Genomic DNA, 10900 nt, shown 5'->3' on the forward strand with positions numbered 1-10900 from the left:
CTAAGCCCCCACAGACACATTGGTGCTTTGTCACTTAGACTCCATTGGGTGCAATCCGTGAATCCTAAAGGAGAAGGCTCACCCTGTGCAATTCGTGAATCAGGGTAACCTATTGATTTCATTTTTTTCCTTTGATTAATGCATTGTTGAGGTATTTCAGCATTTTGGATTGTGTCTATTGCATCACATTCGCATTTGCTTGTTGATCATTTTGAACTGTCCGAGTGGGGCATCGCGTAAGGCATCCACGAGTTACCATTGGAGGGTATATGGTCTGCACCAGGCCACCCTGGTCAAATCTAGAGAAAGGTCAGGGACAAGCTGATAGTTACCACCCACCAGCCAAGCCACACGCCCAGCCCTTGCCACCTGTCTAGCCATAACTGCTCCCCTACTTTATAGGGAGTAATCAACCATCCCTTAAACTGCTCAGCAATCACCCACTCAGCCAACCTACTGAAACCAACCTTAGCCACGTGTGCTTCATCATTAGAAGACACCTGTGTGTGACTTGGTCAGCCCCCAAGCAAGCGACACCTGTGCTTGACTTGGTAAGACACCATCAGGAGACACCTGTGTGCCTAACTTGGTAAACCCACCAACAGGAGCCACGTGTGCCTAACTTGGTCAGCCAGCAACTTAACCGCCTGATCCCACTCACAACCGTTTTAGCCCATTCAGCTACTGCACATGCAGGCATGCATGCCCAGTCACTAGAATCACACCCACCATCAGCCATTGAACAATCATACGAACTCAGCCAACACCACCCATAACCATCACAGTCAAGCAAGTGGCAGTTCACATCGGTCATCAAGGAGCAAGAAGGGGCGCGGCAACTTGGTGTCTAGGATCTCGACCGAGGACCTTATCACCAATTTGGTGCTTTCATTGAGAGCAGCCACGTGCTTGAAGGTTCAAGAGAGGTTCTCACTTCTCTGTTAAGGTAGGCAATCCATCACTCGTCTTTGTGGTTTTGGGCTTGATCTCAGCCAGTTGGAGTCGTGCTAGACTCATTGGTTTTGGGCTTGATGTCAGCTAGTTGGAGTCTAATGTTGCTAGACTCAGTTCTTTTGGGTTTGATTTAAGCCAGTTGGGATCGTGAAGTTTGAGGACCAAATTCAGATCATTGGAAGATGCTAATTAACTTGTTATATCAGCATGTTTTGGCAGTGATACAATTCATGAAGCATAATATTTTTAAGAGGAGAACCGCAACGGATCTCATTGTGGCTTTCTTTGAAAAGCCAGTTGCAAATAACAAAGTGCAGATAAAGAAACAGTTCAACTTCAAAAAAGACAGAAAGTACTATTGTTGCCCAATAGTATTTGGCGTTGTGGTCAAAAAGTTGGGAGGTCATGAGAATGGCTTTGAGTAATTTTGTAAAGAAGTCGAAATTGAAGTTTCTTAATGTAAGAGATATTATCCTAAATGAGGAGGTGCGCAGGAGAGATTCTAGCAAGATCTCGAGTTTGTTGGTCCTAAATGTTGATAATTAGGGCAGAAGCTTGGATTAGTCAAAGTCCATAAATAAGGGCAGAGGCAAGTCAAGATCTGGATAACAGATGACTCGCTAAAAATTGTGACAAGACAGGCCAGAAGAGACTGCTAAAATCAGGAGAAAACTGAGAATGATGTTGTGAATATGGTGACTGAAGAAATACATGACGTCGTATTTCTTGCAGTGCACAATGCTGTTACAGATAGCTTGAAGATAATAGTCATTCAAGTGTGTTTTCTCAAAAGGGCGTGGAAGGTCACAAATGATTCATTGGTCTTGGCTCGTGGTAATGGTCATGTGAATAAGATAAGGAAGTTAAAGGAACTCAGTTTTACTTTTCCTCATCTAAACCTGAAGAAATCTCCCTAGACCACGACATGAAGCAAATGTGTGAGAGATGGGAACAAAACGTTAGATGTTCCAGGGATATCTACACCTAAAGTTAATGATTGCATGACTGCCAAGACGATTAGACCTCCATGGTGATTACTACCTTAAACTATATCCTGCTGAATGAAGGTAGTGAACTACGATATGAAGAAAAATCTTACAAGAATGGAGATTATGCAAGTCGAAGTTAGCAGAGACTGCACACAAGATGGGCACATTAACTGAAGATAGGATATGTTAGCAGTAGGATGAGGAGTCAGTGGCCCAGGTCAGAGATGGAGACCTCAGCAACTGGTTCTCTGATATGTGTCAAGGTCTGTGCGAGACCATTGATTCCCAGTGCAATGGGAGATGTGTTGCCCTATATAGATGTGTTGATTAAGCACATCGTACGTGATGAACTAAAGTTATGCATCACTTTAGTTAGTCTTCTAACTTGAAAACATGAGCTGTAAAATTGTAGAGATGATAAGGGATCATGCTGGAGATAGAGGCTAGCATATTGAGAACCAGTCTCCAAGTTGGAGATTAATGTGATTGTAGGATTATGGAGCCTGGTTTTGAAAGCTATAAAGGCACCAGGTAGATTGTTTGCTCGGTTGTGGCTCGAGCAAAACTCAGTTTGCTCAAGGTGTACATGAGTGCGGACTCATGGACTCGAGTGAAAGAAGAATCCTAGAGAGTTGAGATTATCCAGTAAAGCACCTGTAAATCTCCTCTGAAGAAAATCCCTTGCAAGCTCCGTGGATGTAGATGATGCTGATGCATTTGAATATGCATTTGGAGAGGTATCTGGACATCCATTTGAAGACGTACCTGCAGATGTATTTGATAGCGAAAATCTCTCATGGCTAACAAGCATTCCAATGATGGAGTGCAATCATTTGAAGGATGCAACCGTTTGTAGCATTCTAGTATGGCACACTTGGGTGGAGGGGGTGATTGTTGGAAACCCCCAAGTGAGAAATGCCATTTGAACTTGCAGCCAGCCACCCACCCACCAAAAGTTTCAAGCAGCAAATATTGACCAATATTTCTACACCGAAAGAAGTCTCCTCTTGGTCAAGAAGTGTGGGTGGTTTGTCCCCCATGGCTTCTCCAATAAAAGGAGATCATTTGTTAAAAATTAAATTCATCCTCACTGTGGGGAGAGATCAAGGCAGGGCTGAGGGAGAAATATAGGTTCTGGGAAAATCCAGAACAGAGGGCATTTTGAGAGATAGAGAGCTTGTTTATGAGTGTTTGTAATTTTGTACAAACATATTGAAAATACAGAGTTTCCACTTCAGTGGACGTAGGCAAGTTGCCGAACCACTTAAATATTGTCTCTCTATCGTCTTGTGTGATTTTTGAACATGCCAGAGGCATAACAAGTATATCACATAAGCATGTTTTTTGACAAATACAGCATCATAAGCTCGATGTAGCATCTGAAAACAAAAATAGCCCGCATTAAGCACTCTGTTAGACCTGGCACAAGTAGAGAGAGCAAGCGGAAGAATAGCAACACTACTTCCACCTGTGACCAAGTGGTATATCCCTCCAATAGAAAACAGGGCATACAGACTCTCTGAATATTTTTTTTTGTTTTTTTTAATGTTGGAGAACCTCTACAAGGTAGGGCCCTTTGACCGCAACCTCGGAAGTTTCCCTACACGAACTGGTTAAATTGCTGGCTTTTCACTAGGGGGTGTGGCCCCAAATGATTGTTTGCACCCATGAGGTGTTGAACCTTGGACCTTGAAGGGAGTGAAACCCCAAGACCAAGGCCTTCACCACTTGGGCCAACCCCTTGGGGTTAGACTCTCTGAATATCTATCATAACAGGAGCAAGAATAACAACTACACTTAGATTCATCATTTATTTCAAACATCTGACTTCAATATAGTGGGCCAGAACATTACATCACCGAATAAAATACCGATGCTGGATTGAAGCAGAAGAAGATGGAAGCCCACAATGTTGAGTTAGAATCCTTCAAAATAATAACTTAAAGCCTGTAAGCATGGAAAGAGAACAAGAAAAACAACAAGCAATCAGAGGAGGGAAAAAAAAAGATATAATGTGAAGAAACCATGCATGTAGTAGACTTGCATGGGCAGAGTACCTAATTTGAGTCTAAGCAATTGTATATCCTAATAATCCAATGAATTATACATCAACCTATACACAGAAAAATCAAACGGAGAAATTTGAACTACAATTCATATATATATATATATGACAAAAAATGAAATTCTTATACGAGGAAAAAGAAGAAGAAGAAGAAACGCTTCCAAGGAAAAAAAATGTAAGTAAATGAAACTCACTTGTAAAAGTATATCGCCGCGAAGACAAACGTGATGTTATAGATCACATAGCCTGACAGCACCAACACCGCTCTGTATCCGATTAAAGGTACCAACAGCGCAAATAATGAAAAAAAAAACTTATTTTTTTTAAAATGATGATAAAATAAGATCATTATCTTCGAAATCAAAGGGGAAAAGAAGTCGAAGTAAAATGAAGGAAATGAACAGCACAAACTCGTGCAAGAGAGGAAGGACATTGTGAGGGGGAGGAGAGGAAGGAAGGCGTAGGACTGTTCGTACTCGTAGCCACAGTGGGCGATGCGGAGGAAGTAAATGGAGTCCCACATGACGGCGTGTTCGACGGCGGAGGCCACAGAGGGGAATAGAATCGGTGGGGGATCGTAGTGGTGGGATAGGTAGGAATGGTTGAGTGGGGCGGAGGTGTAGTAGGGGGTGAGGAGTGTGCGCCAGACGATGGTGAGAGCTAAAAGGAGAAACCTGGAGAGGATTGACAATCAAAGGACCAGCGATTGGTGGCGCTTAGAGCCGAATGTGGGGGTGATCGTCATGTGGGGGCGCAGTTATGTTGTTGAAAATTTAGAACTACGAGTGAGCACTAGGAGTATGACTATGGCCTCTAGGTCTATCAGTAGCCACCACCTTGGCAGCCATGGAAGACCAATAGACAGCCTCCCTCATGTCCCTCTTGAAAAAAAAGAAACCCATCAATGTCACTAGACTCGGGCCCCTTTGTGTTGGGCTTTGAACCTCTCGCATCCACATTTTAACGGGCTATTTGCCGCTTGTTGGACCAGAACATTTGGGCCTTTTGCTCTTTTCCTTTTGTTTGGGTGACCTTTCAATTTGACTGTGTAGTGTATACTGAAAAATAATAGTTACAATCGTGAGTATATAAGTATCGTATAATCATTTTAAAAAAATGAATAAATATTGAATCCATATAAAAAGAAATTATTTTTTTAATAGTAAACTTTACTTCTTTTCAAAGCAACTGTACGGTGTTTGCACACTCCACGACTATATGTAGCATTTCTCGTGCACACTATACTTTTTGTCCAAAAACTATTATCTATTTATTCCTTGAAATTCAGGATTATCAGAAAATCCCAATTTATTTTGTCTTAAATTATTTATATTTTTCAATTTCTATCATCAGTAGGATCAAAACATTCATATAAATGAAAAGCTTATCACACCACACAATCTTAAAGGTCAAATTTTAATCGAATGCACAAATTAATATATATATATATATATATAAGTAATTTACTTAAAATTTTGATAATTTGGGTTGTAAACGAAAAAAAAAATGTTAGATTATGGCTACGAAGGAAAATTCAATTAAAAAACATGCAAGTTGTGTGAAGTACTCACAGTTTCTAATTCTACATTCATACTTACCATTTCAAAAATGAAAAACATGTGGAGACCCACAACTCAAGAAGTAACAAATAAGTACTCATATTGATAAATTTCATAAAGAGTTTTTTTATTCACAAGTCATGGGATAAATCATCCATACTGTTCATATGGCAAGACTTGATTTGTAAGAAATTTAATTCTTAAACTTCTCTTACAAATCATATCATATGGTTAATGGTGAGGAGGGTCTATCCTCCATCCGGCTTGTAAATAAAAATATATATAAATTAATTATTATTATTAGTAGTAGTAGGTGTGGAGATGCATTATAATTATGATCCTTATCCGCTCCTAATTACAGTGTGGCATACAATCCCTCTCCAACTTGTTTTTATGATAAATATTAAATATGGACATGTGTTCTTTAAGATGTGAGGTCGGAAATTAAATTACCTCCCATAAGTGTTGAGATATTGATTAGAAGACTAAATTCAATTTTTCCATTAATTTTTAAGTTCAGTAATCTTAATTCATACTGTTAATGTCCAAAAACATCACAGACATCTGGAAGGGGAGAAGGATACATTATCGATCCAGCTGAGGTTGTTTTGGGCCTAGGTCAGTGTTGTGGGGGCCCCCAACAGTAGTCTGATGCGGCCGTATGGTGTCAGTGCATACATCCATGGCCATAAACAATAAATAAATGCAGAGAAACTAAATAGAGATGAACACCCAAATTTACATGGTTCGGCACTAGGCTTATATCCATGGTATTTAAAGAGAGAAGAATCCACTATAATAAGCTTGTTTTATAGTTTCTCATTATCTCTCATTCTCACTGTACACTAGATTTCGAAGGTCTCTCTTCCCGGTCTGAACTCCATCACTAGAACCCCCTCTTGATATTGAAGAAGCCTTCCTGGAGAAGCCTTGCCCCAAAAGTCCCCCCAAGTCGTATGTGCCCTTGTCCCTTTATCTCTTGCTTTTCCCTTGCTTTATATCACTTCATCCATTCTTTATATCCCCTCCCCTCTTTTCCTCCTGACTCCCTGATACCTTGACTTCCATTTCTTCTCTCTGTCCCCTTTTCCTTTCTCTTCCTTTGTCCTCTAGTAATCACCCTTTGATGGGCTGAGCCTTAAGAACCATTTTGGGTCTTGTGATATTTTACACCCTTACACATAGTCTAAATCTATCTTTTATCTCTCATTTCTTTCCCTTTAAATTTAAGATTATTGCTTCCATTCGATGAGATGTTTTCTTTAGTTCCAATTTTCCAAATGATGGGCCATCAATTTTGCCCCATTTTGCATCAATTTATAAATTAACTTAACTATAAGAATTAGCTTGGTTATTTTGTGATTTGTATTCCTACGGCTTGACAGAAACTGCCTCTCCACGGTCGACTGCAGCCTACTCCGTGAAAATCTGCTTAGAGGCTTTAGATTCTTCATGAAGGGATTCTTCCCTCTCTCTCATTCTTCACCCAGAGCTTCTGATTCTCATAGCTTGTCTCTCTTTTTTTTTTTTTTTTTTGTAAGCAGATTAAATGCTTAGAGACTAGCACAAGCAAGCTAAAGACGTTTTGATCTCTCTCAAAGGGACTTTATTAGCTTTAAAACCCTTTCGAGGTGAAAGTTCTGGGTTCCTAGTCTTCTGTATCCGTAAGAGGGATTTTGGATGTCAGACGCCAAAGAATAGCTTCCTCTCGTAGTGGTGCATCTCTGGGTTCCTCTTCTCCGTTCTTATTGCCAGTGTGGTCTGGGTATGGTTTTTTATGGTTTTGTTTATTTTCTCTTGGTTGGATGTGAATCTATGGGATTATTTGGATTTTTTTCGTTGTCTCTTTGTTTCTAGATTGAAAAACCTATGTGACTTTTTTTTTGTTTCTCTTCTTTTTTGCTTGTTCTATTTTTGTTCTGCATATTTGTTTTTTATTTTTTTATTTTGGTTCCATGTGAATCTGGTTCTTGGATTTCTCTTTGTTGCTATGGATTTTTTTTTTTTTTTAATATTTGCCAGTTGCTTGGATGTGATTATTCGTTCCTATGGGTTGCCAACTGGATGTATTTTGTTAGCCATTTGGGATGAGATTGAGCTTTTGGTTTTTTCATTCTAGCATGGCCCTAGATTGTATGAAACTACAAACAGTGATAGAAGGGTCAAATCTAATAACCAAGTTACATCATGATGTGAGTTTCTTATGCAGAGAAAACTTATATACTACCAACGAGGTTTATTTATTTCTAAAGTACAAGTAGTCCAGGTCATAAATGAAAGTGTTGTACATATGGGAACTGGGGAGTGGGGAACAACCGGCTTCCACACACAACACACCTTCCTTTCCTACGTGTTATTTATTTATTTTTTAAATAAAGTAATATCTTCTACAATAGAAAGTGAAATGTGATGACAGCAACGAAAAGAAAGACAAGCAGTTTATTCTTTAAATCAGCCATGATTTATCGCTCCTAGTCGTAGTCTCCCTTCAAAGACAATAGAATTGCTGCATAGAAAAGATTAGAATAATTCTATTAAGCATTTTTATGCATCATATTTATTTTATTTATTTTTACTTTTCATAATAAATATATAATATATGGATGATAAACAGAACAATTTAATTAATTTAATAAGAATAAAATAAAATAAAATAAATAATTTTAAAATAAGTAAAGTGTGTGGTGTAAGATGATGAGTAGCATCCTTCATAAGATTAATCTCACAAAATGATTTAGGTTTATATGATCTATTAGATTTATTTTATAATAAAAATTAACTTTACAATATGTCGAACAACATCAATTTACATTAGTTTGTATGATTATTTTTATGGAATCTTTTTGTGACTAAAGTGTTTAGGTAAAGACATATCTAAGGATAACCTCATCTCATGCATTTTTTTCACAATTTTCTCGATGGTATCCCTTTTTTTTTTTTTTAATCATCATCAAATTTGCTTCTTTGGCCTCCTAGAACTTTATGCTAACTACACTTCTTGTTAGGGGGTTTTTTCCCCCGAGCCAAAGGCCTAGAACCTGAGCACAATACCATGAGGGGCCCAGGCTGACCAAACAATCCACTAGTCCTGGAGCAGAGGTCAATCTACAGCCTTGGAAGAATAGGAAGTCCACTTTGGTGTAAAGGAGGGAGGAGCACGCCCTCTCGACGGAACTGAAACCTAGAGAACCATGAGCGAACATGTGGGTGCAGATTGTGGGGAGCCCTTGAACCTCTGACATGAGGAGAAGGAAAAGCCTAACAGTGTGAATCCCTTGCCAAAGTAAGGCAAAGGGCCATGCTGTATTAAATATACCCATTAGAGAGCTACGCCACATTAAATGTACCATCTAGAAAATCATGCTAAATTAAAGGAGTATGGCAGAAGGAACTGTGGAGGAGACACATTCCCCTCACACAAAGAATGGGCGTCTAATCCCAGAAATCAGGTATATAAGCCAACTCCCAAGTATCAGGAAGCTCTTTAGACTCTTTGGACTCTCTAATTTCTTATATTTTACTCTAAAATGCTACTAACTTTGACATCGGCGACTCCCCGACCACCACCAAGGTCACCGTCTCGTGGGAGTTAGATTAGCAGTGATAGAACAATTGGTAGAGAAATTGACCATTGAGGTGGGTGTCCTTCAATAAGAGAACAAGTCCCTCAAGGAAACTGCCTACGAATCAGGGCATGACACAAAACCCAACAACAGTGAGCATGTTAGGTCCAAAAACGCTGGAGGAGAAGGCGACACAAATGTGGAGAGGAGGAATATGCAAAACAAACTATGTAACTTCAAGGGAAAATATGAGAAGATAGCCAAGAAAATGGACACCTCATCATCAGTGGACCACCTGCTCATTAGCACGGGCTTCCCATACAGCGAGGAAGTGACGGCAGTACCCCTACCACCAAAGTTTCAGGTCCCCCTCATGGAAACGTATGACAAGACCAGGACCCGCTCGAGCACTTCGAAACCTTTAAGGCACATATGACCTTGCATGGTTTACACATAGAAGTGGCCTACAGAGCCTTCCCACTAACCTTGAAGGGATCAGCAAGAGTGTGGTTTGGGTCCCTGGCACCCAACTCCATAGACAGTTTCAGTGAACTGGCTTGGTTATTCCTCATGCAGTTCATGGCAAGCAGAAGAAGAAGATTCCCCACAACATACCTCTTCACCATCGAACAAGGGGAGGACAAGAGCATGAAGCCATACCTGACCGGATTCAACAAGGAGTGTATGATGACGGACAATCAAGATGAAAAGATCACCCTAGTGGTGCTTCTGGGAGGGGTATGGCCCTAGTCCAAGTTCATGGCAGAGCTAGGCAGGAGAACCTCCGCCATACTATGGGAGTTCATAGACCAGGCCAACAACTTCATCAATGCCAAGGACACACTTCGCGCTCTGACCAAGTCGAGGAAGAAAGATCTAGAACGAGCATACAAGAAGGTGAAGGCCGTAGCTAGGGGCCAAGCCCGCGATAAGGTAGAAAGGAGACAGTGTGACATAAGAAGAGAGGAGCCCCCTCAAAGGGCTCGTGGTTTCAACTAGACTGGTTGGTACTCACCATCCAAAAGGATGAGCACCAACATGCCCAAGAAGACAATCAGCTGACCTGACCATAACTCATATGGAGTTTTAGGAACTGATTTACTCGACACTTGATTCAAAATATATGTAGCAGTTTTTAGAGCCTCGCCCCAGAAAAATTCAGGAAAAGTGGAATGACTAAGCATACATTGCACCATATCCATGAGAGTACGATTTCATCTTTCTGCAATACCATTCTGTTCAGGAGTTCCAGGCATTGGGTACTGAGCCTCAATACCACATGCCTCGAGAAATCTAGCAAAAGGTCCAGAATTTCTACCAGTTTCATCATATCTCCCATAAAACTCACCTCCTCTATTTGATCTTACCGCTTTGATTTTCTTATTTTTCTGGAGTTCCACAGCAGTCTTGAAAATCTTAAAAGCTTCCAATGAGTCTGATTTTTCTCGAATGAGCTCAATACAACCATAACGAGAATAATCATCAAAAAAGGTAATGAAGTATCTATAATTTTCCAAAGTGGCAGGTGAAATGGGACCACAAATATCAGTATGAATTAAATCTAGAATCTCCTGACTTCTACTAATCTTTTGCTTTCTGGTTTTTGCTAGAAGTTTCCCTTTAATATAAGCAATACAAGTTTCAAAATCAGAAAAATCCAAGTCAACTAGAATGCCATCTGTAATCAACCTTTCCAATCTTTCTCTAGAAATATGACCCAACCTTTTATGCCACAACATGGAAGAATTCTTATTGGATCTAGCACGTTTA

General features: G+C 40.0%; 1 pseudogene; it reads right to left on the reverse strand.

Annotated features, from left to right (window-relative positions):
• Positions 1–562: 562 nt before the first annotated feature.
• LOC122306406 lies at positions 563–4753 on the reverse strand (annotated as a pseudogene).
• Positions 4754–10900: the final 6147 nt, after the last annotated feature.

The sequence above is a fragment of the Carya illinoinensis genome, chromosome 4 (assembly GCF_018687715.1).
Source record: "Carya illinoinensis cultivar Pawnee chromosome 4, C.illinoinensisPawnee_v1, whole genome shotgun sequence".
NCBI lineage: Eukaryota > Viridiplantae > Streptophyta > Magnoliopsida > Fagales > Juglandaceae > Carya > Carya illinoinensis.